The following is a 24,429-nucleotide window of genomic DNA, read 5'->3' on the forward strand; positions in this document are numbered from 1 at the left end:
AAAGTGTACTTTCCTTAAAACACTTGAAAACAGTGAGTGCCCTGAAAACAATAAAACCAAGTTCCACATCACAAGATCAGAGGAAAAGTAGCCAGATGAACACGACCAGTTTAGTCATCAGAGTCCATGACTAAGCTGGGTCTGAAAGACCTGTGGTGGAATACAAGGAAAGACTAAAATGTCTGGTGTCCTGAAAGACTATACCTCATTTCCCTGCTTTCATTTTTTGTTGCCTTTTGTTTTCTTTTTTCTGTTTTGCAGTCAAGAACTCAAAAATATAGCTTTTTACTGAAGTGTATATTATTTACTGCAGCATTTTTGCTTGTACTGAAGATAAATCAATGGGAATTAATTGTTTCTCCAAAAGCAAGAATACAAAGGAGGTATGGTGGGTGAGGTCTTTGTGCAAGGATGTATCCTGACATTTAGAACTAGCACCCTCTTTCAAAGCTTAAAAAGGGCAGAGTAACAGGCAGATCTAGCTGATTAAACTTGCTGCAGAGTTTCACATCATTGAAAAGACTTAAAATAGAAAAATGTTTGCCCAGTAAATTCTTCTTTTGCTGCATTTGTAGGAGGGTTTATAGAAAAAAAATCAGCAGGAGTAGGATATATGTAAATGAAAAAAAAAAAAAAAAAAAAAACACAGAGGGACAAAATAAAGACATACCAGGTATGTAGATCATAACATGGTGCCAAAATCTCATGCCTGAAGACTGGGCTCCATGGTCTTATAGATTTGGAAGACAGTAGTGTTTAATAGATCAGCTGTTTTTCTACTCAAATCCAGCCATATGGGTTAACACCCTCATTTTGATGGGAAAAAAACAACAAAAACCTCAGCCTGTTTGGCCTACCTCTTCAGCTAGAAATGACATTCTGAAAAGAAAGCCTTCTCCAGACTATGGGTTCTCAAGAAAAAGTATTCCAAAACAAACTTTTGAATGCAAAATCCCTTGAAACCCAAGTAATGCTGCAACAAATTTAGTTGACCGAGGACACAAACGATAGAAAGTAATTCAGTTTATATTACAGGAATGCAGCATCTAACGGAATGTGTGACATTTAACATTGAAAAACAGTACACCCAATAGTAATAAACTATGAGACAACACTACTACTAAGGACTTGCATAATCCTGGAAGAGGTAAAACTTTCCATGGATATTGATAGAAGAGTCCTGTGCTGACTAAAAGGGATGAGAGATCACTTATGCCAAATGAAAATCTGAAAATAAAATTAGAAAAAAGAAGATTAAATCAGAGCCAGACATAGTTGGAATACCAAGATGAGCCTAGCAAGTGTGGAGTACAACCTTGTTTACACAGAATGGAGGAAGCATAAACACCCAGAAAGTTATTTCAAAACAGCAACTAAATACGACTACTCCTAAAAGGCTCCCCATACAAAATCAGGATGTGGCACAGACACAGAAAGAGGAGAAATTATGATGCTAACAAAAATATCGTGGCCAGACCTGTGGAATTTAGACTGTAAATAAGAAACTGGTATGAAAATCAAGCCTGTCATTTTGTGATATCTGTGGCACAGCTGGGAATCAGGGCTGTGTCTCTGGTACTCCCAGTACATCCAAACCACTAATTTGGGGGTGGCCCAGGAGCTCCCCAGCAGGTGATCGGCAGAGGTGAGACAATGATCTGGCCGGAGACAATGGACACACTCGGAACTGCGTGACTGACTGAACTTTTGGCCACCTGCACAGTTCCCAACCTGACCAGCTGGTGCAGAAGCTCTCCTGGTGGAAATTTGAATGATTCTGGAGACTCCTGCAGGCTGTGTAACACTCAACCTGGAAAACGACTCCCAGAGACAGTAGTTCCTGCTGTAAATCTGGTCAGTTTGAACAGCTGTAAGATATTCGTCAAAAGTATTCTGAAACTGGAGCTGATACAGAAATGATCATGTAGGAGAGTCTTTTGTACAGAGGCAGTTAAAATTAATTCTTCATGTGGTTCAGATTGACTATAATGAGGGATATCAACAAGGAAGAAGCGTGTTTGTGCTGGGGTGCTTATACAGACCCACAATTAGCTGAAGAGCTGAGGCAAGAAAGGCTTTGGGAAGTATTTCCTATCTAGCCCTACAGGGGGCCTTAAAGCAGAGATTCCTATTGCCATCCATGCACTTGTTAGTCACCTTGCTTGTATGCTGTGTCCATATCCCAGTAAAGTTTTAACTATAAAAATAACACAATCCGTGAGATTCTGTGTAACAAGATTGAGTTCTATACTTTGGACTGTGGATCTCAGAGCATAATAGACTACATTTCTAACCTTGGTTTGGACTGACACCTGGAGATACTTGAAAGGAGATTATTTTGTAGGAATGGGCATTCTTCACTTGTAAAAGGAAAGGCTCTTCCATACCACAAATTGACGATAAAAAATACAGTAACTGCTGTAGAGGGTATGTATAGTCTTTTGGCATACACAAGTACAAAAACCTTAGGAGCACATTGAGGTCAGCCTATCTACTGTCAGGAATCTAAAGTGGGGAATTTATAGCATTTTCATGTAATAGCAAAAAATGTTATAATAATCCTTTTAGACAGGCATGCTGGAACAAGGTATAAACAACACAAATAACTGAGTTGCATCACGGACACTAAAACTTCACTATAAATGCATGATAAATTCAAGGTGACACAGCTCAAAGATAAAAACAGAGCTGGTGAAGTTCTAGCAGGAGTAAGTATTCTTTGTCCCTTTACAAAGAATTCTTTGTCCCTTTACAAAGCTGAACAGGCAAATGGAGGGCCAATATTTCTCTTTCTTGTATAATTGGCACACCTTTCAGTGAAATACCCAAATACCATCAACAAACAGTACAGCAAGTAAAGAGGGAAGAGAAACAGGAAACAGCAAGAAACAGTAGACAAAAACCGTCATGACAGTCTTAGACAAGAAAAGCAGTCTCTAGCAGCATATATGTATTAAACAATCTGGTTCTAGAGAGAAGGTGCAAACAAATTTGGATGTCTGCCACATATAGAACAGAGCACAGTCCAGCAGAGAGGATAGGATGCAAGAACAAGTGTCAAAAACAGCTCCTGGAATCCCAATCCGTTGTTGAGCTGCTGTTTAAGCCCAGGTGATTTCATTTCACTTGTATTTCTCCTCTTCCCTTTTCTCAGTCCCATCATATTGATTTACAAGCCACTCGGTTTGTTGGCTGCGTATTCAGCATCCACCACAGTGCATGCCTGGAACATAAGAAAGGCTCACACACATTTATTATCACTAATGAAGAAGTCATTCTCATACAACAGTGCAGCATCCTTTTCCCCATGCACAAAGAAACAGGTGTCTGCACTGAAGTTTGCAATCTGTGCAGCAAAGGTGCCATCAAAATGTTTGCAGGAGAACAGTTTCCCTCATAACCATCTTGAAAGATGGCCATGAGCCAGCTTGAAAGCAACATCTGTTCTGTACGCATCAAAAATCAGTTTGTATGATGCAGGGGACTTTAAACAAATGGAGGCACAGAAGATTAACAAAAGTTCCAAGGAACTCGGGGACAGACAAACTTCTGAGAAAGCACAGAACTCACGTTTCAACATCAGCATTTTTTTTGTTTTTGAGTAATCTCAGAAACAGGAAGATTAAACTATGTCTTTGACAGTAAGCATTTAAACACTTTGGTTAAAAGAAAAGAAAAAGGTACTAAAAGAAATGCAAAGGCTTCTCAATACTTCTAAAAGAATAACAGTGGTATTATTTATTTGGATTTCTAACAAACCTTGATGAGCTCCCTTGTACAGTGGAATTCTTAACGTGCTGCCAAGGATTAGAAACAGGTGGTGAAATTTGAAAGCTACTGAGGTGAGAGGAGTTCTGTCATTGAATTTTGTAAGGTTATGCATTTAGCCAGAAAAACCCAGTGGAAATGAATGGTGGTTTTCCAACTTGGCAAAAATATCAGAATGCAGTAGTCCATGCATCTCTGCTATGATTGGTTTTGTATAGGATACTTATACAAATAGAAATTAAACCCTGAAAACAAGGGTATGACTGAGATGCCAGAAACAGCAGCATGAAGCAAGTTAGTCAATATTTAATAAGACTTTGTAGAAGCTACCCAGGATAGCAGAACAAATTTCAGTAATAAATGCAAGGTCATGCTTTTTATGCACACCACTCTGAACTATTGATCAATGCTGTTTGACTCTATATTTACTAGCACAATTTAGAAAAAAAAAAAAAAAAAAAAAAAGGACCTGTCATGTAGCTAAATATTTATGAAAATTTTTGCAAAAGAGAAACCACTCAATTTCTGTTTGAACAGATGTCTGGATTCATAAGCATCTCTTTGCTCAGGTTCTTCCTCTAGTTTAGCAGAAATGACACATCTGCCATCTCTCTACTCCCAAGCCCAATAATTAGATACTAAAATTGCAAAGCCGGAAAGTCAAACCTAAGTAACAGAAACATATTTGCAAACAGACTTTCAGTGAGGCTTGTAACCTTTACCTACTCAGAAAGCACAAACAAAACTTTTCAGGGACTTATAATTCAACCATTTACACAGATGAGGGTCAGGATCAGGGAGCAGAGTAACATGGGCGGCATTGTCATGGATATCTGCTGTAGACCTCCTGACCAGGAAGATGAGGTAGAATAGGTCTTCTTCAAACAACTGGGTAAAGTCATATGGTTGCCAGGTGTGGTCCTCATGTGGAAATATAAATTTTTCTGATTTTAAGTAGTTTGTTTGTAGGGTGAGAGGAATCAGCTACTGACCTCTCCTAATGATAACACTTATTTCATACTGAAGCTACACCGTATTGTCTGTAGCAGGATAGTTGTTCTAGTTGTTGTAGTTTTTTTTGTAAATAGACCCTAATGTTAGTAACCCTGTGTGTGTTGGAGGCATGTGCTTAAATCAGGCTACCTCAGCTAAGATGCATTCTTCTGGAACAATTCCTTTGCTGAGGAAAATGACAAAGGGTCACTAATAGTTATTGTCCTTAAAGTGACTTAAAGCCTGTAGCTGCGATATAAAGGTTATAGCATGGACCAGCTAATGTTAGCGAAAGCAGAAAGAACAGTAAGTTACTTGAAGTTTGCCCCTGAAAGGTACCTCCAGCAGGTAGCACATTTGTAATGATGCACAGCATCCTCAGTTAGCAGAGATGTAATTAGAAATTTTATTATTAATCGGGAAGCTAAGGGAATACCTTAACATACGGGTAATGTTTTTTGGAAAACTTCAGCAGTGCAGTTATGTGGCAGATAATACTAGTGGCTAGCAAGGCACTACATTTTTTTACAGACAAATATGGGAAGAAATATTTTAGAGAGTATTTTCAAGGCACTGAATGTGTTGATGCCTGGTCTGCCAGGTGGAGAACTGAAAGGTGCCACAAAATGAGAATATTCTGTCATTTCATTTCTCAGCTGAGGATTGGTAACATGGAGAGAGGGGAGAGGAAAAATGAAAGTATTGTAGAGGTTCATTTTCCTAATGGCCAATTTGGGAATGTTTCAGGCAATTAGCAGGCAGTCTGCTGATTCAAGAACATATGAAAAATTGTTATACAGAATATGCTCATTTGGGATGCTGGTAAAAGTAAGTCCCCAAGTTATTCAATTTGAACATTAAATTTGAACAGTAAATGCAACGCTGATAACAACTAGTCTCCTGGCTGGAAAGTTTCATTGAGTAAAATTTCTGCATTAATTTTAATGCTTACAGAGAACAGTGCTGAGAGCAAGTGAAATATTTCATCCCTGATAAAGAACTGTAACAGCAGATGAGTCCAGCACACAGGATGCTCATATCAGTCACCTTCCCTTTTTACCCAGACTGATAACAACTTAAAACATAAAGGAGTCCCCTATCTAGATCTGTGCTAAAAAAAAATAAAATCGCAGCATAAAGGTTCTACATGTCTGTTCATTTTGATAAGTGGTGTTGCTCTATATTAAACATTACAGACTTTTGTCTTGTTTATTAACAATGTTTGTTTTGTAATTGGACGTATCCAGGCATGCCAGATACAAAATCTAAAATATCCTACTGCTGATAGATTTTGTTGCTTGATGATTACTCCCCATGTCCCATTTGCTGGGAAGAAACTATATGTCCTCACTGTTTTTGTACTCTGAAATCTGTATCATAAAATATAGGCTTATTATTAATAAGACCAATTCTCTTTTTTCTTTTATTATTTCCCTACTGAGATAATATGCAATCCCATTCCATAATGTTCCTTGCATTACTCTGCTTTTAGACTATAGGATACTTAAATATCTGACTTTTGAAATAGTCCCATTCTTCTGCCATACAACCAACTTGAACTACAGGTTTATTCTGTGTTAATACATTAGATTTTATGTTGGTGGTATTAGAGATTCATATTGTAAAATTTTTTCATGAGATAAGATACATTCTCATAAAATAGATCCTGTTTCTTTAATCACTTTCACCTCATACCCTCTAATGTTTTATTAGTCAAACAATCTAATCTGTAATTTGAGTATGGCAAAATAATTTTGAAAAGTCTTGAACCCTAGTAAAGAGAACTAAGACAAAATTAGGAATGTATATTCCATTTCCTGAAATTTATATACCAGCTAGCCACTGGCAAACTTTAATCTTGTAACTCACACAGCAGGGTCCAAAAGCACTTAGTTTTTCTAGGGAGCTTAAGTTAAAAAGGTAAGAATTTTCCCTTGAGTAATAATACATATGGAATAAAGAAAGAATGGAAAGTCAAAAGAATAAAGAAAGTTCAGATTATTTTTCTCTTCTGATCCATGAATTTGTAGCAACAGATTTATTTATTTTTTGAGTTGTTGTCTCCATTTGTGCTGAACCTGACTTTATCTATTAGTGGGATCCATAATATGAAGAAAAGAATTCACTCATGAAGCAATGTTATAAAAAAATTATTTTATGCTGAACAAGCTGCATGTGGAGAGGATCATCTGGCTGTGGAAACCAAGTTGAACTGCAGTAATAAAAAAATCCTGTGGTGTGTTGAACTGCATTGCTGTATAATGCAGTAAAACAGTATTGATACCATGTATTACAGTTATGTTTTTTATTTCAGTTTATAAGATTGTACACTGCAGTTGTCAGTGAATTTCCTCGCTTCACAAGGGCTTCCTGAGCTGCAAGAATTTAATTCAATTTCAAGACTGGATTGTACAACATGTTGCTTATCCACAAAGACATTTCCTATTCTTCAGAGCTCAAAAAACCAAGTGGATAAAGAATATAAGAAGGAATAAATCACCCCCATTTCACAGATGAGAAACTGAAACAGGGATTAAGGTTGCTCTGAGCACACCAGCCCCAGGAACTGAAGGATAGGCCTTATGGATAGACTGCTGTGATAGAACTACAAGTCATCTCTCTTCAAGTCAACCACATCAAAGTCATAGTTATTTACAAAGGAAAAAACCAAAAAACCTCCCAAGAGTTCAAGAAATATGGTCCTATAAAACTATCATCAAGGCCTTTTTCTATATCTTGAATATATAATCAGGGTTTCATTTCAATTATTTTATTTAGAGCTGTGAAATTTCTGAAGCCCATTGACCTGTGAAATGCAAATGGATTTCCCTATAAACTGTCTTTGAGAAACTGTTACTCTCCAAACAAAAATCAATTATTTCATTTATGGCTTACTTATTTCTGGATGGTGACCCAAAAGTGCTTGCAACAGTATGAAATAAGAGATATAATTTTATCTGTAGGAAGTGTGACAATTTGTTCATGTTTTACCACTTAAGTGATAGTTAAGGGTAGGAATCATTCCATACCATTATTTTCTGTTTACAATATGGTAGGAAAGAATGCCAAGAGTGGATTTTGACTCACACTGGTATACCCAGGTGCAGGTGAAAATATTGTGCTTTTTACTAGGAAAGTAGCAAGTATTCCAGTTGTAATCAGAATATATTTTTGTTGGAATTGAAAGATCTTCTGTATCCTCAGCAGTATACATGTAGGTAGGATGTCCTGTTTGCCACCACTGTCCCTTTCATCAGGAGTTTTTCTAAATATGTCAGTGCTATAGCTCAGCACAGTTAAGGTGCTCTGAGGGGCAATTCAGTAGGCACATTAGGAACAGCTATAATAAACAAGTAAGTGACAGGTCCCAGGTATATTTGCTGTTCTTTGCTCCTGAGAGTTGTCTCTGAAAGAATAGTCTTCTGCTTCCAAGAAGTCAGACTAAGCATGGAACTAAATAAATGGCAGCTAAACAGCAGAATGACAGCTCTTTTCTAAATTCAGCCAGGCTTCCTGCAGAACTTACCAAACATTTCCAACAGTACCTACTGTTATTTTGACACCAGAGAAATCAAAACAATGCTAAGGATGAGACTTAATTTTGCACAAGGCTTCACAGCATAATTAACACTTTTAAAACATAATAAGTCACTGTAAGAGGCCTGGTTACAGTATGCTATTAAAAATAAAATTTTCCCGAGGACCTAACTGGGATAATGATTGAAAAATGTCTGTTACCCACAGGGCTCTGCTGAAGGACCAGTGGCATGCAAAAATATAGCTAGCTTGCAGCTCAGGCATTTGTAATCCTATCAGCTCAGACCTTTGTTTTCCTGTTCCATCGCCCCCACAGCCACCCACTACAAAGCATTAAACACATGACGAAAACTCCTCCACACCCCAAGACAAATACAACAACATGAAAACTATAGCCCAAAAAGAAAGATTTTTGGTCAAATATAGAGCTTGATTCCCTAGGTTAGATTTAACTGACACTGGTACATTCAATCTGCTTGCCTGAATGGGGCACGATGTAGAGATACTTTTTCTAATGAGCAATTGTGACCACAACCTGGAACTTGTCGTTCACAAAAGTTCATTTGCAAGCGAAATATCTGAAAGCAGAACATAAACCACACACATCACAGAATTACTATGGGGAAATGTGCTAGTTTTTTGTCTAAATTTGCCCCGTGGTTGTCTAGTCACTATGCCAGCATCTTTACATTCAGAACGTGGACCTTAAAGGCCTAAATTTGTACCAAAGCTATGACATTTCTCACTCTTGCAAGCTGTGAGTTCCTGCTGTTGGCAAAGATGCCAATCTCATTGTAAATGTTTATTTATTTGAAGGGAATGAGTTGCATGATCTGAGATTTACTGTAAATGCAACAATATTTGGCTTCATTTCAAATAAATAAATAAATATGGATTTAGTTAATTTAGAGTGCTACACGCTATTTGCTGTTGAGTTTGGTCATCTTAGCAACAGCCCATGACATTACAATGAAGGGTATGTCAGTGTGCCCAACATAAAACTTGTTGTTTAGTGTTTAGTACTCAACCAGAAAACCTCACTCTGCAGTGAAATGTAGTGTATAAAGTGTTTGCCCTGTACATTTCCACTGATGTTTCATGTTTGGCTGTAGGTTTCTAACATGTAAAGCCCTGAAAATAAAAAATGTCACAATGGTGAGTGACAATTTTTATCATTTAGGAATATCTTATGGTCTGAAAGTCAACTGTGACAAACCCTATAGAAATATAGAGGAAACAGATGGTTTTCAATTAAATTCTCAGACCTTTTCACATGATAATGAACTTTTTTATAATCACCTTTTCTGTATTGGCTGATTACTAGGACATCCATTGTCTTTCTTCTTTATGGCAGTCATCCTTAGCAGCACTCTCATTGGTGAGAAATATCTGTAGTACTTCATTTATTAACTAAGAGCAGCATCTGCTGAAGAGCAGGGCACATAAGTGACATATTCTAAATTTACTGGTAAATCTGCTACAGAAGAAAAGGAGAACAAAGGACATTTTTTTTCTTTTGAGAACTTAAAAAGTATATATAAGAGGTTTTTTTTTTTCTCTATGAATTTCTGCATGTTTGAAACTAGGTATAACAATTTGGGTTGACAATATCAGTTACTTTTTCCATAAGAAGGAAATAAGTCTATGATCTGAGCCAAGGTCAATGTGTAAAGGAAATGAACCTATTGTTCATCAAGAAGCTAAGGTTTTGTAGTATTTAATCATGCTTTTCAATGCTAGGTGGGAATTCTAGAATCTTGTTTAGAGAGAAGTGAGGCATGACTGCTTTTATCTATGTTACTGAATTAGGGATTTGTAAATAAGCTTTGATATGTGATTATAAAGGTTAATTTGTATTTCTTTCTATGTTTTTTTGAGCTATGTAATGTCTCTAGGGGTAACAATTTCCACACAGAAATATTTTGAGAGTGAAATTTACTGCTGTATAAATTTCTTTGTTAATAACTAAAGTTGGAAATTTTAACTTCAAATTTCTTGGTCTCTCAATGAAAATGAAGAATTCTTGTATTAATTTTCCTTAGATATATTACGTGGGGAGTTTTCTATATCTAAAAATAGATCTGAGATAGACACTCTAATTTTAAACTAGCAAAATAGATGCCAGTTTTTTATATCTGGGCATTAAACCTTCGCAAAACATGTTTTAGTAGAAAACATAAAATGTTTCCTGATAAATTTCACAGAGGATTTTGCAATACTTCTATGTAACTCACATTTCAGTCACCAAGATCTCATTTGATTTTATCTTCAGCTCAGTATTCATAAAATGAAGGATAAATCTTCTTCTTTCAGCACTATATAGTGTTCTCCCTTGCTTTCAGAGATTATCTTCATCTAATGTAATCCCTCTACATATCTTTTAGCAAAATATCTGCCTTAGTTGCTTTGATAGGTGTTTTAAAGAGAATCTACAAGCATTTGTTGAAACCATAAATATCTTTAAGAGGAAATTAGAAGATTCAGAAAGATGTTCTTCAAATAAATGTAAGTATAAAAGAGTGCAGCTTAAAGATTGATAATTTATTTCCTTAAAAAATCAAGGTGATCTATGTATAAACTTATACTTGACCATAAAAAATAAATGGCACATTAGAGACTTGCTTACCCTCTGTGGCTCCCAGTAACTGACTAATTGTTCCTTTTGTCACCCACTACACTGAGTTTTGGGAAGTTTATGGAGAAACTCCCAAGTCTGAGGTAGAGTAGCTTTAGACTGGCAAAAGGAACACTCATTTATTGTAATTCCCTATTTCAATGACAGATTCTGCTTTTCTGTCAGAGCTTTCCTCTCTTCAAACAAGTTTCCAGTCACTCTGTAAGTTTTCCCCAGTGTTTTGCGGTTTCCAGAATAAAAATATATCTTTTCAGCATAATGAATGTCACAGCATGACTTTTCAGCCAGGATTTCACAGGGGAAATTAGAAGTGAGATCACTGAAAGGAGAGACGTGCACCACCTATGGACTTAAAATTTACAATTTATTTATTAAGTAGGAGTATTGTAGTGGGTAGATAGAAATTTCAGTCTAGAGCTTTACACCTCTATTCTGTGACATTCGCTGGCTTCATGGTCACCCCAGTCCAGCCCAGTGCCTCACCTTCCCCTCCAGCTCCCACTAGAACCATGGCCCCAGGTGACTGGGTGCTTGCTCTGACCTTCCAGCATCCTGGGGTTGTATGGAGTGAATTCTCTGTGGATTCACAATTCTGCATGCTTCTGTGTGTGTATGGCCCCAAGAGATGGACAGATACAGTGAAGGTCTCACTTACATGTTGCTTTTGTATGGTCTTTACTCCATGACAAAGGCAATAAATTCTTTTCAGGTTGGATAATCCCCATCTGCTGTTCTGAGGTACGATTCATCAGTTGTTACAATAGTAAAATAGACATGATGCATTGCAAGCAGGCTGCTTCCTTCCCACCCATCACAGCCCATTCCCCACGCTCCCTCCCCATAGGATCATCTTCGCTTTCCAAGGCTGAGAAGTTATCCTGTTGCAGTTGCTAAATCTTTTGCTTTGCAAGGGCCAGTGTCTTACCTTCAATTGTGAGAGAGGAACCTTCCCTTTAGGAACTCCAGCAGAAGTATGATAATGAGACAGCAGCCTGCCAGACTAAACAAGCACATTTCTTACTGTTTACCTGAATCCCTCAGATTCTGGAATAAGCCACATTCATTGCAGGAATTGGTATATGGGGTACCCCAGCTTCCCTTTTTTTTTCAAAACCATTTGATTTCAAGTAACAGTCTTCTGAGGCAGCTTGCAATTCCACAAAGCTCTAAAATTATATACATCTAAGCTCTTTCTTTACTTCTTGGAAAGTACCTGCTGCCCTCTAACTCAACATAAAGGGAGAGGATTAACATTTTGTAATTGCTTTTAATTGCTTTTTGGTTGCCTCTTTTACTGGTCTTACTGGCAAGATAATTTCAATGCTTTGCTAAAACAGTGTGTGTATATTTTCCCCTGACAGTAAAAACACGATGAACCACAGACTGTTATTCAGTTGTCATGCAGACACAGTGCTTTCTGCAGCACATTGATTTGGTGGAGAGGCTGTCAGAAACATGCCAGCTTGTATGCTATATTCACATAAGCAATGGCATTGGTACAGAAAGAACAAACTGGCTGGGCACAAGTCACATAGATACACTCAGGTGTTCATGGCTCCAGCTCTGCACAGCATTAGTGTCTTTCGTCTGGGGATTACTATACCTTGGTTTTGCTCATTTTTTGTCTGAAAAACATATGATGACATTGGATTTATTACCATTACTCTAGCACTAACACAACCTATAATCTAGATACAATGAATTCCAGGTAGCATTAAGTAAATGGAAGCTATAAATCCTTCCTTGAGTTCACATTTTCATCGCACATATATGGTAGCTCTGCTAGTTCTGTACAATCACACTGTTGTGAAAAGTCTCTTGTGTGTCACTGAGATGTCAGTGTGTCTGCAAAGCATACAGAACTGTCTCCAGTGAATAGTGTGCAAATGGTATTTCATACTTCGTTCACATAAAGAAAATTAACTGAAACCTAGGTAATATTTGACAAAAGATTGTGTACACGCATGCACAAACATATATGACAACTTGTCATAGTTTGAACTCCCCAAAAATCCAATTTCCAAATCTCCCACAATTTGTCTCAATGTGAGAGCAGTTTTCAGACATAACACAACTAATAGCATGGGGAAATTATATTAAAATTTATTACTAACACAATACTATAATACATATACGTACAACAATTTTAACTATTTCTCCTATGGTAAAGCAATATATATACATAGGTCATTCCTCTTTCGCTCTATAAATGTCCAGAAGGAAAGAAGAAAAAGTATTTTCCATTTTCAGGGCAGCACAGTCTCTCCTTTATCTTCGAGGCAGCAGTTTCAATTTGTCGTAGCTGGAAAATATCTCTCTCTCTCTCTTTTCATTACAATGCAGGAGTTTTTCTCTCACTCCTTTCAGCCCTTCGGCTCCAAATGAAGGTCTCTCTCTCCCATGGACTGTAAAAGCAGGGACAAAGCTTGCTTCACCTCAGTCATATCACAAACTACAAGGCATTCCATGAAAGTCCCTCCCCTCAGGGGGTCAAGTTCCCCCGAGTCAGAATGGTTTAGGGGCTCTCAGTTCAGTTCTTGCCCCAAGCGTTCTAACAGAGCTGCTTTGCTCCTTTTCAGTTACTAATGTGGCAGGGGAGGGCCACTTCCCCCTCACTCCTTGGTCTGATCGTCCTGGTCCAGCTCATAGGATGTCTCCGAGCTCTCAGCTCCTCTCTCTCTCTCTAGCTGTTGCTGCATTTTGGAACTCCCTTTAAATGGAAGCCCACCCCTCCTTCCTAGGAGGGTCTAAAGGTTTTGGGGATTTAATTTCAGTCTTACCCCAAAACGGTCTCTGCTGAGCTTTCTATGCTCTGTTGCCGGCTCTCCCTCTCTGCAGGACATCTCTGCATCTCTCAGCCTGGCTCCATGCCGTCTTGCTGCTCGCCGGTTATCTTCTCGGCTTTCAGCCACAGCTCTCTATTCAGTGCTGCCTATGCTGCTGTTTTAGCATCTTCTGCTGCCTACTCACAGTGGAGAAACTCCCCCAGCCTTTGGCCATGGCACCAGTTCAGTTTTAGCACTACACCAGGTCTCTCGTAGTCCCAGCTGGGGGGACTGGGGTCTGGCCCCTCAGCTCTAACATGTGGCGTCTCAAGCCATGGCTGCCTCTCCTTCCAGCTACGTAATTCCAGGTCTCCTTTTCCGGTCTGTGTAATGTGTTAATTTCACAGGGGCAGCCTGATTGGCTCAACACCACTCCCTGGAGTTAACTACTTTCCAACTCCAGAGGGGAAGCTTTTTCAAACTAAGACACAGCTTGTACTATGAACTGTTTAGTCTAAATGCTTAAGAGAGCAAAGATCATGTAAGTACATCATGTAAGTGAAGGAAGATTTTCTATAATGTTACTTGCAGTACCTTGCATCTGCATCCCAAGTGTCTCCAGAGGTAAGGCCTCTAAATGCTTCTGCATCAGCACTGATTTGGGAGACTCTATAGAGTTTTTTCCCTCCTTTAGAAATACTGATCCTAACCTAAACATTGGTTTTTCCTACTATTTCTGGTGTGTCGAATGTGAACAAAGAGAAATCTTTGTGCAATCACTAGTGGCACTGTCCATTTGGAAAACTCCATCCTGAATCCTAGTAGTTCTGTCATAATTAATATTCACCCTCACTACCAAAATTCATATTAAAGTCTCATCCTTTACTAAGTCAGCCTTACACACTATGGCCTTGACAGAACAATACTCTTTTACTAGTGTTTTTCACAAAATTATCGCCTATTCCTCTTGATTCACCAAAATGACAGAAAGGGACCCTTTCTTCTTGCTATAGCTCTCTGTTGTTGTTTGATGCCAGCCAGCAACCAAGTACCACACAGCCACTCACTCACTCCCCCAACAGTGGGATCAGGAAGAACATCAAAAGGGTAAAAGGTAGAAAACTTGTGGGTTAGATAAGAACATACAAGCAAAGGAAAACAAGGAATTAATTCACTGCTTCCCATGGGCAGGTAGGTGTACAGCAATCCCCAGGAAATGTGGGTTCCTTCATGCGTAATGGTGACTTGGGAAGTCAAATGCCATCACTTTGAAGGTCCCCCACTTTCTCCTTCTTCCCACCACTTTATATGCCCAGCATGATGTCATATTATATAGAATACTCCTTTGGTCAGTTTGGGGCCACCTGTTCCAGCTGTGTCTCCTCCAACTTCCCATGCACCCCCAGTCTCCTCACCACTGTGGCAGTACAAACATCAGAAAAAACTTTGGCTCTGTATAAGCCCTGCTCAGCAGTAACTAAAATATCTCTATACTCTAAACACTGTTTTCAGCACAAACCCAAAACATATCACCATTCTAGCCATGTGAAGAAAATTAACCCCAGCCAAAATCAATACACTGTCAGATGCAACTTCTCTGAGTCACCAGTCTGCTGTATGCCTCTTCACTCCAAGTCACAGCAGGATGCCATTCAGCCCTTGTTACCACCAATCTGGTTCACCTTAAATGCTCTTTCTTGCAAATGCTTGTAAACAAACATTTATTAATTTGCCTAAATATTTGTATTGAAAATGTTCCCTTTTTTTGTTTCAAGTGTCTTCTTTAATGGCAATTCTTTCAGCAGCCTACACAGGACTGCCAGGGGCTCAGTGAGGAAGAGACAATGACTATTTCTTAATTCCTGTTCCTGCCACCCCATGTTTCTTCATCATTTGAATATCAGTTGCTTGGATTTGGATGGGTTTTTTGCTGTTTTGGTTTTTTTGGGGGGTTTTCTAATAGCTGTTTGTTTCTTTCCAAATGCAAAAATCTCCACAGGGACTTATAAGAACTGGGATAGTTCATTACCCATGCTACACATTTGCTCTACTTTTCTCCTTTTGATTTTTCTCTTTTGTTCAAGTACCAAGCACAGAAGACTATTTGGGTACATTATTCAACTATTATAAAGTGTACCACAGGAAAATTATCTGGTCTCTAAAGAGAATGAAAACATGTGTCATGGAAAATGTATAATATTTTTTTCTTCTTCTTACCATCTTTGACTTTGTCTAGCATTCTTTGACCTTTGGTAGCAGAGAAAAAGTTAGATAAAAATACTTTCATTAAGTAATATTGTATCACTTAAGTTACAAAAGGAATGAAGCAATCACAGCCCTCAAGGATGCATTAGAGTGGATTACCTGGAGGGTCAAGATAAACTAAATATTTTATCCCTTCCATCTCAGGAGCAAGCCTGAGGCATTATCTCTTACTCAGAAAACTTGACCTAAATTAGTGACAGAAAGAGACAGGCAAAAACTCCAGTAATCATGGGTAATTGGCAGAACAATTCTTCAGCCTTTTGACTGAAGAGATACAAAATAGCATAATCATGGAATTGAAGCTAAACCACTAGAAAATATTTCTCATTATGTGAGTATCAAGCATTTATCTCTAACGTTGTCAAAAACTCAGCTTCTCCTGGACTACTCCTCAGATAATTAAAGGGCATAATCTGAATTCTCCAGGCACTTGTTTTGGCCAAAGTACAAATTTCTCCATTTGCAATTGAATCTGAAAGAAATTCCATCTGGGGTACATGCAAAGTCTCATCTTTGCCTAGTGGCATCTCCATTTCTGTTTTCAGGCTGAGTACAAGGTGAAAATGCAGCTCCTTTGCTTCAATAGTAGAATTTTATGCTTTGATGTTTCAGATTTGCTGACTCAGATCTTAGTTTCTCATTTAGAGGATTTTAGGCACCAGATCAGTGATTATTGGGTCAGAACTACCTTGTGAGGAATGTGTGGGTGTGTGTAGTGGGAAGGGATGCGTCAAACCCCAGGGAGGTGGGGTGGTGTCATATCCCTCATGGCAACCCCTGGAGCCCACGTGGGAAGCCCTGGAGTAACTGTCAGTCACAAACAGCTCGGGAAAACTATAACACACCACATGTCCTGGAGCTCCTAATCCAGCTCAGATTGGCAGGGACAGTGATAACACTGCCCCTCACCCTACCCTGGAACCCCAGAGTGGCCAGGGGGTCAGAGGCCTCACCTGGAGGGTTTGGCCATAGGGACCAGAGCAGATAAAACCACAGACGTGTGTTTGCTTCATGTTGCAGCCCTGCCATTGAACTTGAGAGCTGGTCTTCTATAAAGTTGTATTATCTGTCTCTCCCTCTTTCTCCTCCTCTCTTCTTGCTCCCTCTGCTTCTCTTTCTTTACTCCTTTCTTGATGCTTAGGGTGGCTTAGAGCTGGAGGGATTGGATCTTGACTTAAGAGTTGTGGATTTATTGGATCTTGACTTAAGGGTTGTGGATTTATTGGATCTTGACTTAAGGGTTGTGGATTTATTGGATCTTGACTTAAGGGTTGTGTATTGGTTGGATTTTGACATGAGGGTTGTGGGTTAATAGTATATGCTGAGTCAGTATTGTGGTGGAACATTTTTGTCTAGCCTGTGTGATGTCCCTTTGAACTTTGGCCACGTTCCCTTATTTACTCTCCTAAATAATAAAGAAATGTCTTGGGAACAAGTCCGTGGCTTATTCTCTTGATGCTATCTTGAGATATTAAAGAACCCTACATATATAAAATAAAACTCCTAGCCAAGTCTGTGAGCTGGCAGCTTCCGGGACTGGAGTCTTACAGGGGGTTGTGATTTATATGAAAGCCTGTGCTCTGATAGACTCTGGACATGTTAATTTATGTTGCCAAAGCGTTTTGGAAATCCTCTTTGTAATCCTAGAAGGTTCATCATGGTGCACACATACACACACGTGTTGGGACACAGACCTGGAGGCACAGCTGTACGTTAAAGGGTTAACCTGTGAAACTGAAAGTCAGACTTTGCAATATATAATGTTACTATTTGAAACTTTTGCAAAAGCTTTTTGTAGCAGTTTGCAGGGAGAAGAGTTCAAGGTCTCCGCCACATTCAAATCTCAATCAACTCTTGTTTTTTAAAAGTATCTGAATGTCAGTATCTGGATTAATTACCTATGTTCGACAGACAAGATTTTACTATGTATTTGTATATTTAAAAATGAAGTGGTCAAAGCTTATATGACAATTTTAGAGGGCATGTATCATGATCCTTATAATGAAGAATTTTTGCCATGGGATTAAGGATAGAATTTTTAAAACAATTTCTTTTTACATGTGAGTCTTTTGGATAATTCATTTAGTTGTGTCCTAAAGAAACCCAATAGTGAAAAGGAACTCAGTAAAGCTGTACTAAGTAGTTTGTAAAATTACTGGTAACTGGTTACATCTTAAACAAAGACACATTATTTAGGTACATGCAATTCAGAGTCTCCCTTAAAGCTCCAATATTCCTAGGGATGAAAAATATTGACTTCTTTTCTTCAAGACAACTCTGTACAATATTTACTGGTTGATTTAAGATGGTAATTGACTACAGCAAAATAAAATTAATAGAAAAACTTTCATGAAATGTTTCTGATAGTGGAACTTTCTGTGCCATAGGTAACTGCATTCTTAAGCATTTTAGAAGGAAATCTACAGCTCCATTGTCCAAATAATTTCTAATTTTGCTTTCATCGAATAGTGTTTTTAAGAGTGGAAAAAAAAAAAGAAAACAAAAGTGATCTCTCACCAAGGTGAGATTCCAATACCATTGAGATCAATGGCAAAAGTCTCACTGATATCACAGGAATCATGCCCTGTCTGCTGGTGATTTTTCTGTAGTATACAATGAATTGTTAGAGAATAAATACCCTCTCAGTGCATTAGAGAGGTACTTTAAAAGGCAGAAAATAATTTTGCCTTTGTTTTCTTTCAACTTCTACACTTCATTCCTGTTTCCTTCTAAGGGAAAATATAACCAGTGCTCCTGGTGATGCAATGCTTTGTAGACAAGGTGAATATTCAGGCGAATATTCAGCTTGAAGTTCCACAGAACAGGCTCAGCTTCATCTGCTAATTTCAGAAAATCTCTTATTTGTCATTTGGAATAGGCCACTAGAAGACTTAATCCACTTCAGATTTAATTAACTTTTTTATTATTATTATTAGTTGGAATTTTAATAAGGCTTCCAGAAAGCCATGAGGAACTAGGCATTTTCCAAAGCAAATTTTGAGGGGATTTTTGCCTGAGAGAATTCCTTGCTGCTTCTTGCACAGGAGATCGAATGGCTGAGTTACTGTGTAGCTCTTCATGAAGATGAAATATCTTCACCTTTCAAAAGCAAATTCCTCCCTAATATTTTCCTCACTGTCTACACCCAAACAGAGACCAAAAAATTGAGAAGGTGATATTACATGTCTTTATAACACTCCTGAGACCTATTCTCGGATACCACCTGCAGTCACAAGTAGTTTTTTTTTAAAAAGTCTCCTTAAAAATCCAAATACTAGACTGAATCCTGGTAAAGTTAAGGAACTCAATCTTTTTATCTGTTCAGAAGATTAAACCATGGTGACATACCTGCAGAAAGATCTTCAATCCATTGAAAAATGCAAAATAAAAATTCCTGGTCAAGTATTAAAGATGAACAATTTTAATTAAAAAAACAAATCACTAAGTTGCATCATTGCAGCAATGTGAACCCAGAAAATATTTGTCTTTATGTTTAGCCTTTTCCTCTAGTTAGAAGATTATTAAATTATAAGTTGAAGGAAAGAATAAGTAGATGATAACTATTATTTGGTTATATAAAAGCCCATGCTAGATAATCTAATGATCCACTCTGGATTAAAAGAAAAAATAATCCATACATAATGTTAGCATTCATTAGCATGAAAAAAAAATGTCTAGGTACTGCATATTGATGGACTAGTGATAACATTCACATGGATATAAGTTCCTTCAGAATATACAAGTAGCCAACTTGAACAGCATGACAAATAAAAAAACAAACAAACAAGAAAAACCCTGCATGTTTATCACAGTCAGGATTAGATTTCCATATGTAGTTCTTCTTTTGTTTCTGCAAAGCTAAATTAAAGGTTAAGGTAAGTTTCTTTTTTAGTAAAATAAGTAAATTCTCAATTTCTGAAAATAGCCAAGTTCTAGTTATCAACCTATGTCACTTCCTGATTTATTGAAATGGTCAACAAACTAAATATATTTTGGTCAATATGTTCAATTTTTATTCCTTTTTTTCCCTTTAATTATTTTAGGTTATTAAAAATGGTAGCATTAGAAAAATCTTATTTTCTTGTCACAGCTCTTCATGTCTGCTTTTTGTTAGATTACTGTCATTTGCTTAGTTTTTTTTCTGGTGACCAATTGTAGGGGTAACTAAAACTCATAGTCAGAAGAGCTGTATTTACATTTCTAAATATTTGGGAAAGTTTTACCTGGAAGGGTAACAGAGCTTCTCTGTTGTGGCTGGGCTTCTAATGTGGGCGGATGTATCACACACCCATATTCTGAGCAAAACCTGCCAATAAGTAGTCAGCTTATATCTGTCAGTCTTAGCACTTTCTTCCTTGTGTGCAGATCTTGTGCAGAGAAGGGCTGCTGAATCACTCCAACGTGCTGAGAACAAATCATCAGCATTTATTTTATTCTCTCTGCTCTTCCAATTATCCTTATATCTGTAGCTTTCCTTCAAGACAGACTTTTCTTATGTACCAATAAATAAATATATCAAGTGGTTATCTCCTGCATTACGACTGGACAGAGACTGATTTTATTCAGGTGAAATTGAATCATGTGAACTGTGCTGAGGAATTTTAGTCCCTTTTGTTCACGGTCCGTGAAGCTACTGGTGATCTGAAAAACTGGCACTTACAGACTGGATGAATACCTTGAGATGCCATTTCTTCAGAAAATGAAACAAAATATGTGACAGGAAAGCACGTAAGATTCTGACAAATGAAAGAAAGGATGAAAAAGCTGAAATAGAAGAAAAAACCTCATGACAAAGGATCATCCTGAAAAAAAAAGAAAGAAAAAATAAAACAAAATAAAAATTAAAAAAAAAAATCACAACCCAACTATTAGAAAACTATCTGAAATGACTGAGGATTATGAGCAGGAGCAGACAGATACACACCCTCAAGGAGTTCAGCTGTCAAGGGGGCACCCTCGAAAATGTCCACATCATGGGCTAGGCTGTGTCTCATTCATGCTGTGCCAGTACCTTCATGTCCCACAGGAGCACAGCAGCACAGAGGGTGAGGGAAGGCTGGGGATTAATCTGCAGAAACTCTCAGGAGAGTAACTGAAATGACAAAAAAGGTACCACTTAGGAGGTACAACCAAGGGAGGGCTCACCCCACAGCAGAACCCACGCCTCTGCTGCAGCTTTGCAGCATGATTTATGAACACACAGGCAAGGCTTTAAGGTGCTTGAAATGTTTCTACATATTGGACCAACACAGCGCAACATGTACAGTAAACAGCCCTCCACCACAGAGAGGAGGCAGGTGGTTAAATCAGGGCTTCATGTCACATGCAGGTTGCTGAAAGGTCCAGCACACCCTGTGTCTTGTCTCCGCTCCCTCCTCACAGTGGCTAGCTTGCCCATGACCAACTCACAGCACAAAAAGTAACTTCAGACCTTTGTGTTTCAGCTCAGGGTTCTCTGTAAACTTCTTCTGTATCATTTTGTTGGTCACAGCGCTGGATTTTGTCCTTGCTGTTTCAGCTCCAATACGTCTTCTGAAAATCTGAAGAGTTTCATCACTGGAGCACTTAATCACATTAGCATATGACAATGAGCACACTGACAATTTGTGGAAACCGATAAAGCTCTTTGGGCTCCTCTGCCTGGGATTTGACCTTGCCTGTTTCTGAATCTCCTTCTGAGTACTGAGGGTTTTTATAGCACAGAGCCCAGGGAAGCACCAACTTTGAAGTCTTCTGAGTACCTCAGTCACACTTCAGCTGTAAATAATTGCCTTCCCATCAGTATTTATGTTTGTCTGGAGTTTTAGTCACAGAGGTCATATTTTGCAGTCAGCAAGCAAACACTACTTGTCTTACACTAATTGTCTTATCTCTCTGGTAGGCAGAATCCCCCACAGAGCCTCTAGCAGACAGTCAGGTAGGGAACAGGGATGAAGGAATAAAGGGTATAAATAATATGTCTTGGAGAACAGGGTCATTGTAGAAAAGCCATACATTAAAAAGGGTGTTTAATTGCATACAGTGCTTATGTAGGTCCTTTCCTCCCATATAAATTTGGACAGTGCATGTGTACCAAGCTAGAATTCCCTGTAAAAATACGCAAAACCACCTCGTTGTTTTTCTAAAGACATCTTCAGTTTATTTACCAGAATCTTGAAGATGGTGGACTTATAATAAGCAGAAAGTACTGCTGGCCACTTCAGTATATTTCATTTTTTTTATTATTTCTGTCAGGTATTTTTTGCAAACTGTCATCTATTGCATTATGCCTGGGTTTGCAATGTTTGGATGTTCAGATGCTATTAATGTTTTCTCAAATCCTGGACTCCTCAAGTACCTAGTAAATTACAAATAACTAACATTATTGAGGAGTCATGTGACATGCACTATCTGAATTAGCTTTCAAAACTGAAGAAACAATTAATTTGTACTTTCTTTAAGTTTTTTTACTGCCTTTGGAGTGCTTTACAAATGCAAACTTACAATGAATGCTGTGGCATGTACTACTTAATACCAGGGCCTAGTTTTTTCTGTGCATGTTCAATTTTAAGCTGTGTTCATACCGCTTTCAAAGTCAGAATCTGATCAAGAGCACATTTTTATTTCTGCAAAGTTCATTTGTTTTGGCAGCTAGAAAATGTAATTTCCTTTAAAAATGGTTGAGAAGTCCCCTCCCCTCTTCCCCCGTCTCCTACACATTCAAAACATTCCAATTTTTTTTCCACAATTCCCTCTATAGAAAACATTATATTGGTACTCTTTGGCAGTGGTGTAGTCAAAATACTGATTTAAATAGAGACAGTAAAGTAAAAGCACATGGGAAGTTGGACTTATTGATTTTTTTTCTCTTTAAATGAGACATTTATGAGTCAAATGATTTTATTGAAAGTCCATATTATCTAGCTTAAGTAGCAGAGGAATTCCTGCTGGTACCAAAACACAAAATTAAATGTAATTTTTTATATTCCTTCCAAGCTGTAAATGTTGTTTTGTGTTTGTTATCAAGGTAAGACTCTTTTCCTCTAGTAGCCATTCCATGCTCTTTTAATCCTAGAATCTTAAGGGGAGTTTCACTTTTGGCTGCTATTAATACTATCTGTTTTCCAGAACCAGATGGGATCTCTCCAGAGGGAGTTTAAATCCAAACTGCTGTGGATACTGCAGGAGCTGCCAAACCTCACAACCTCCAGGACCTGTGTATCTGTGTGTTTGTTGACAATTTGCATGTAATTTGTTTTTTCTTTTACACTTTTACCACATTTTTGGTCCTTAGACAAATAACAATGAACCAGCTGCTCTCAGATGGCTTATAGCTCTATATAAATAACTAAAAAAGGCAGACACTAGTGAAAGAAAAGGATTAAGGTTATTCAGCTCTCTTATATTTTTACCAGTATTTCATCATTTGTCATGATCCTGAAAAAAATGAATGTACATTTCAAAGTCTTTTAAAGAAAAAAGCAAGAAAAACAGACTACAAAAGGGGCAGAACAGTTTGATTTTTAAACTGGTACTAAATCTCTTATGTCAGGTCAGCTCAATAGTAAGATCCCTATGGATATTGTGTCACAGTGTCTGATGAGACCTGCATTTTTGTTTGGTTATGTTATTCACTGTGAGCCAGACTCTCTTGCTTCCCATTTTGCATTATGTGGCTTGTCCAGGGGAGATTTTGCAGACTCCAGAGAAGGCACAGTTCATACAGGAGATTTGGGTCCTACAAAGCATCAGCACATCAGATTACCTGACAACAGCTTTCCTGAAGACAGTATAGCATCACAGCAAAACACAGCTTAGTGCTGAACCACTTCAGAATTTTGGGTAAGGAGGATTTGCTTTTTCAAGCAACTTACAGTTAAGTAATTAAATAGTTCATCAATGTTTTCCTGTTGTAAAAATATGTATTCCTGATAAAATAAAATTTTTTGAACACACAATAGGAAATTCAGTTATGAGGTAAAGAAATTGCAAGCTAGGACAGAAAATAAGCAACACATTATGCTTTTGGTGAGAGAGAAGATACGCTCTTTGGTAAATGTGACAGACTCTTACTTGCAAGTCAAGATAGCACTAAGTTTACAAAATCTTCTGGGATTGCCCTCACAGTTTAAACCTCCTGGCTGTTCAGTTGGATGGAGGTGTCATGAAAACTACCAACCGTTTCAAACCCTCTAGCAGTCTCCTGCACACCTTCTGAATTGTGAGCAGAGGAAGAGGACAGGTAAACACGCCTCATTTTCATTTGGATACCAGACATATTCATCGCAGGCAACATCTGCCTCCCAGATTGACTTGCTGGTAGGGACACAGCAGATGTGGGGTTTGATTTCTGGAGGGGTTCTTTCCCATGTAAGCAGAGCACAATTTTCTTTGTATGCATTTATTCTTACGCATTTTGTGCTTTGTGTGTCCTTTTTTGTGGTGGCGCAACCTGCCTGTTTCAGGCAAAAAGGGTCTGATTGAAGA

General features: G+C 38.1%; 1 long non-coding RNA gene across 1 annotated transcript in view; it reads right to left on the bottom strand.

Annotated features, from left to right (window-relative positions):
* Window positions 1–17,227: 17,227 nt before the first annotated feature.
* Window positions 17,228–24,429, bottom strand: part of LOC135407236 (uncharacterized) — a 62,767-nt gene continuing 55,565 nt past the window's right edge. The window contains exon 3 of the long non-coding RNA XR_010426776.1: window positions 17,228–21,055. This is a non-coding gene — a long non-coding RNA (uncharacterized LOC135407236). The remainder of the gene's footprint in view (window positions 21,056–24,429) is intronic.

This window comes from Pseudopipra pipra, chromosome Z, assembly GCF_036250125.1.
Source record: "Pseudopipra pipra isolate bDixPip1 chromosome Z, bDixPip1.hap1, whole genome shotgun sequence".
Classification (NCBI taxonomy): Eukaryota; Metazoa; Chordata; class Aves; order Passeriformes; family Pipridae; genus Pseudopipra; species Pseudopipra pipra.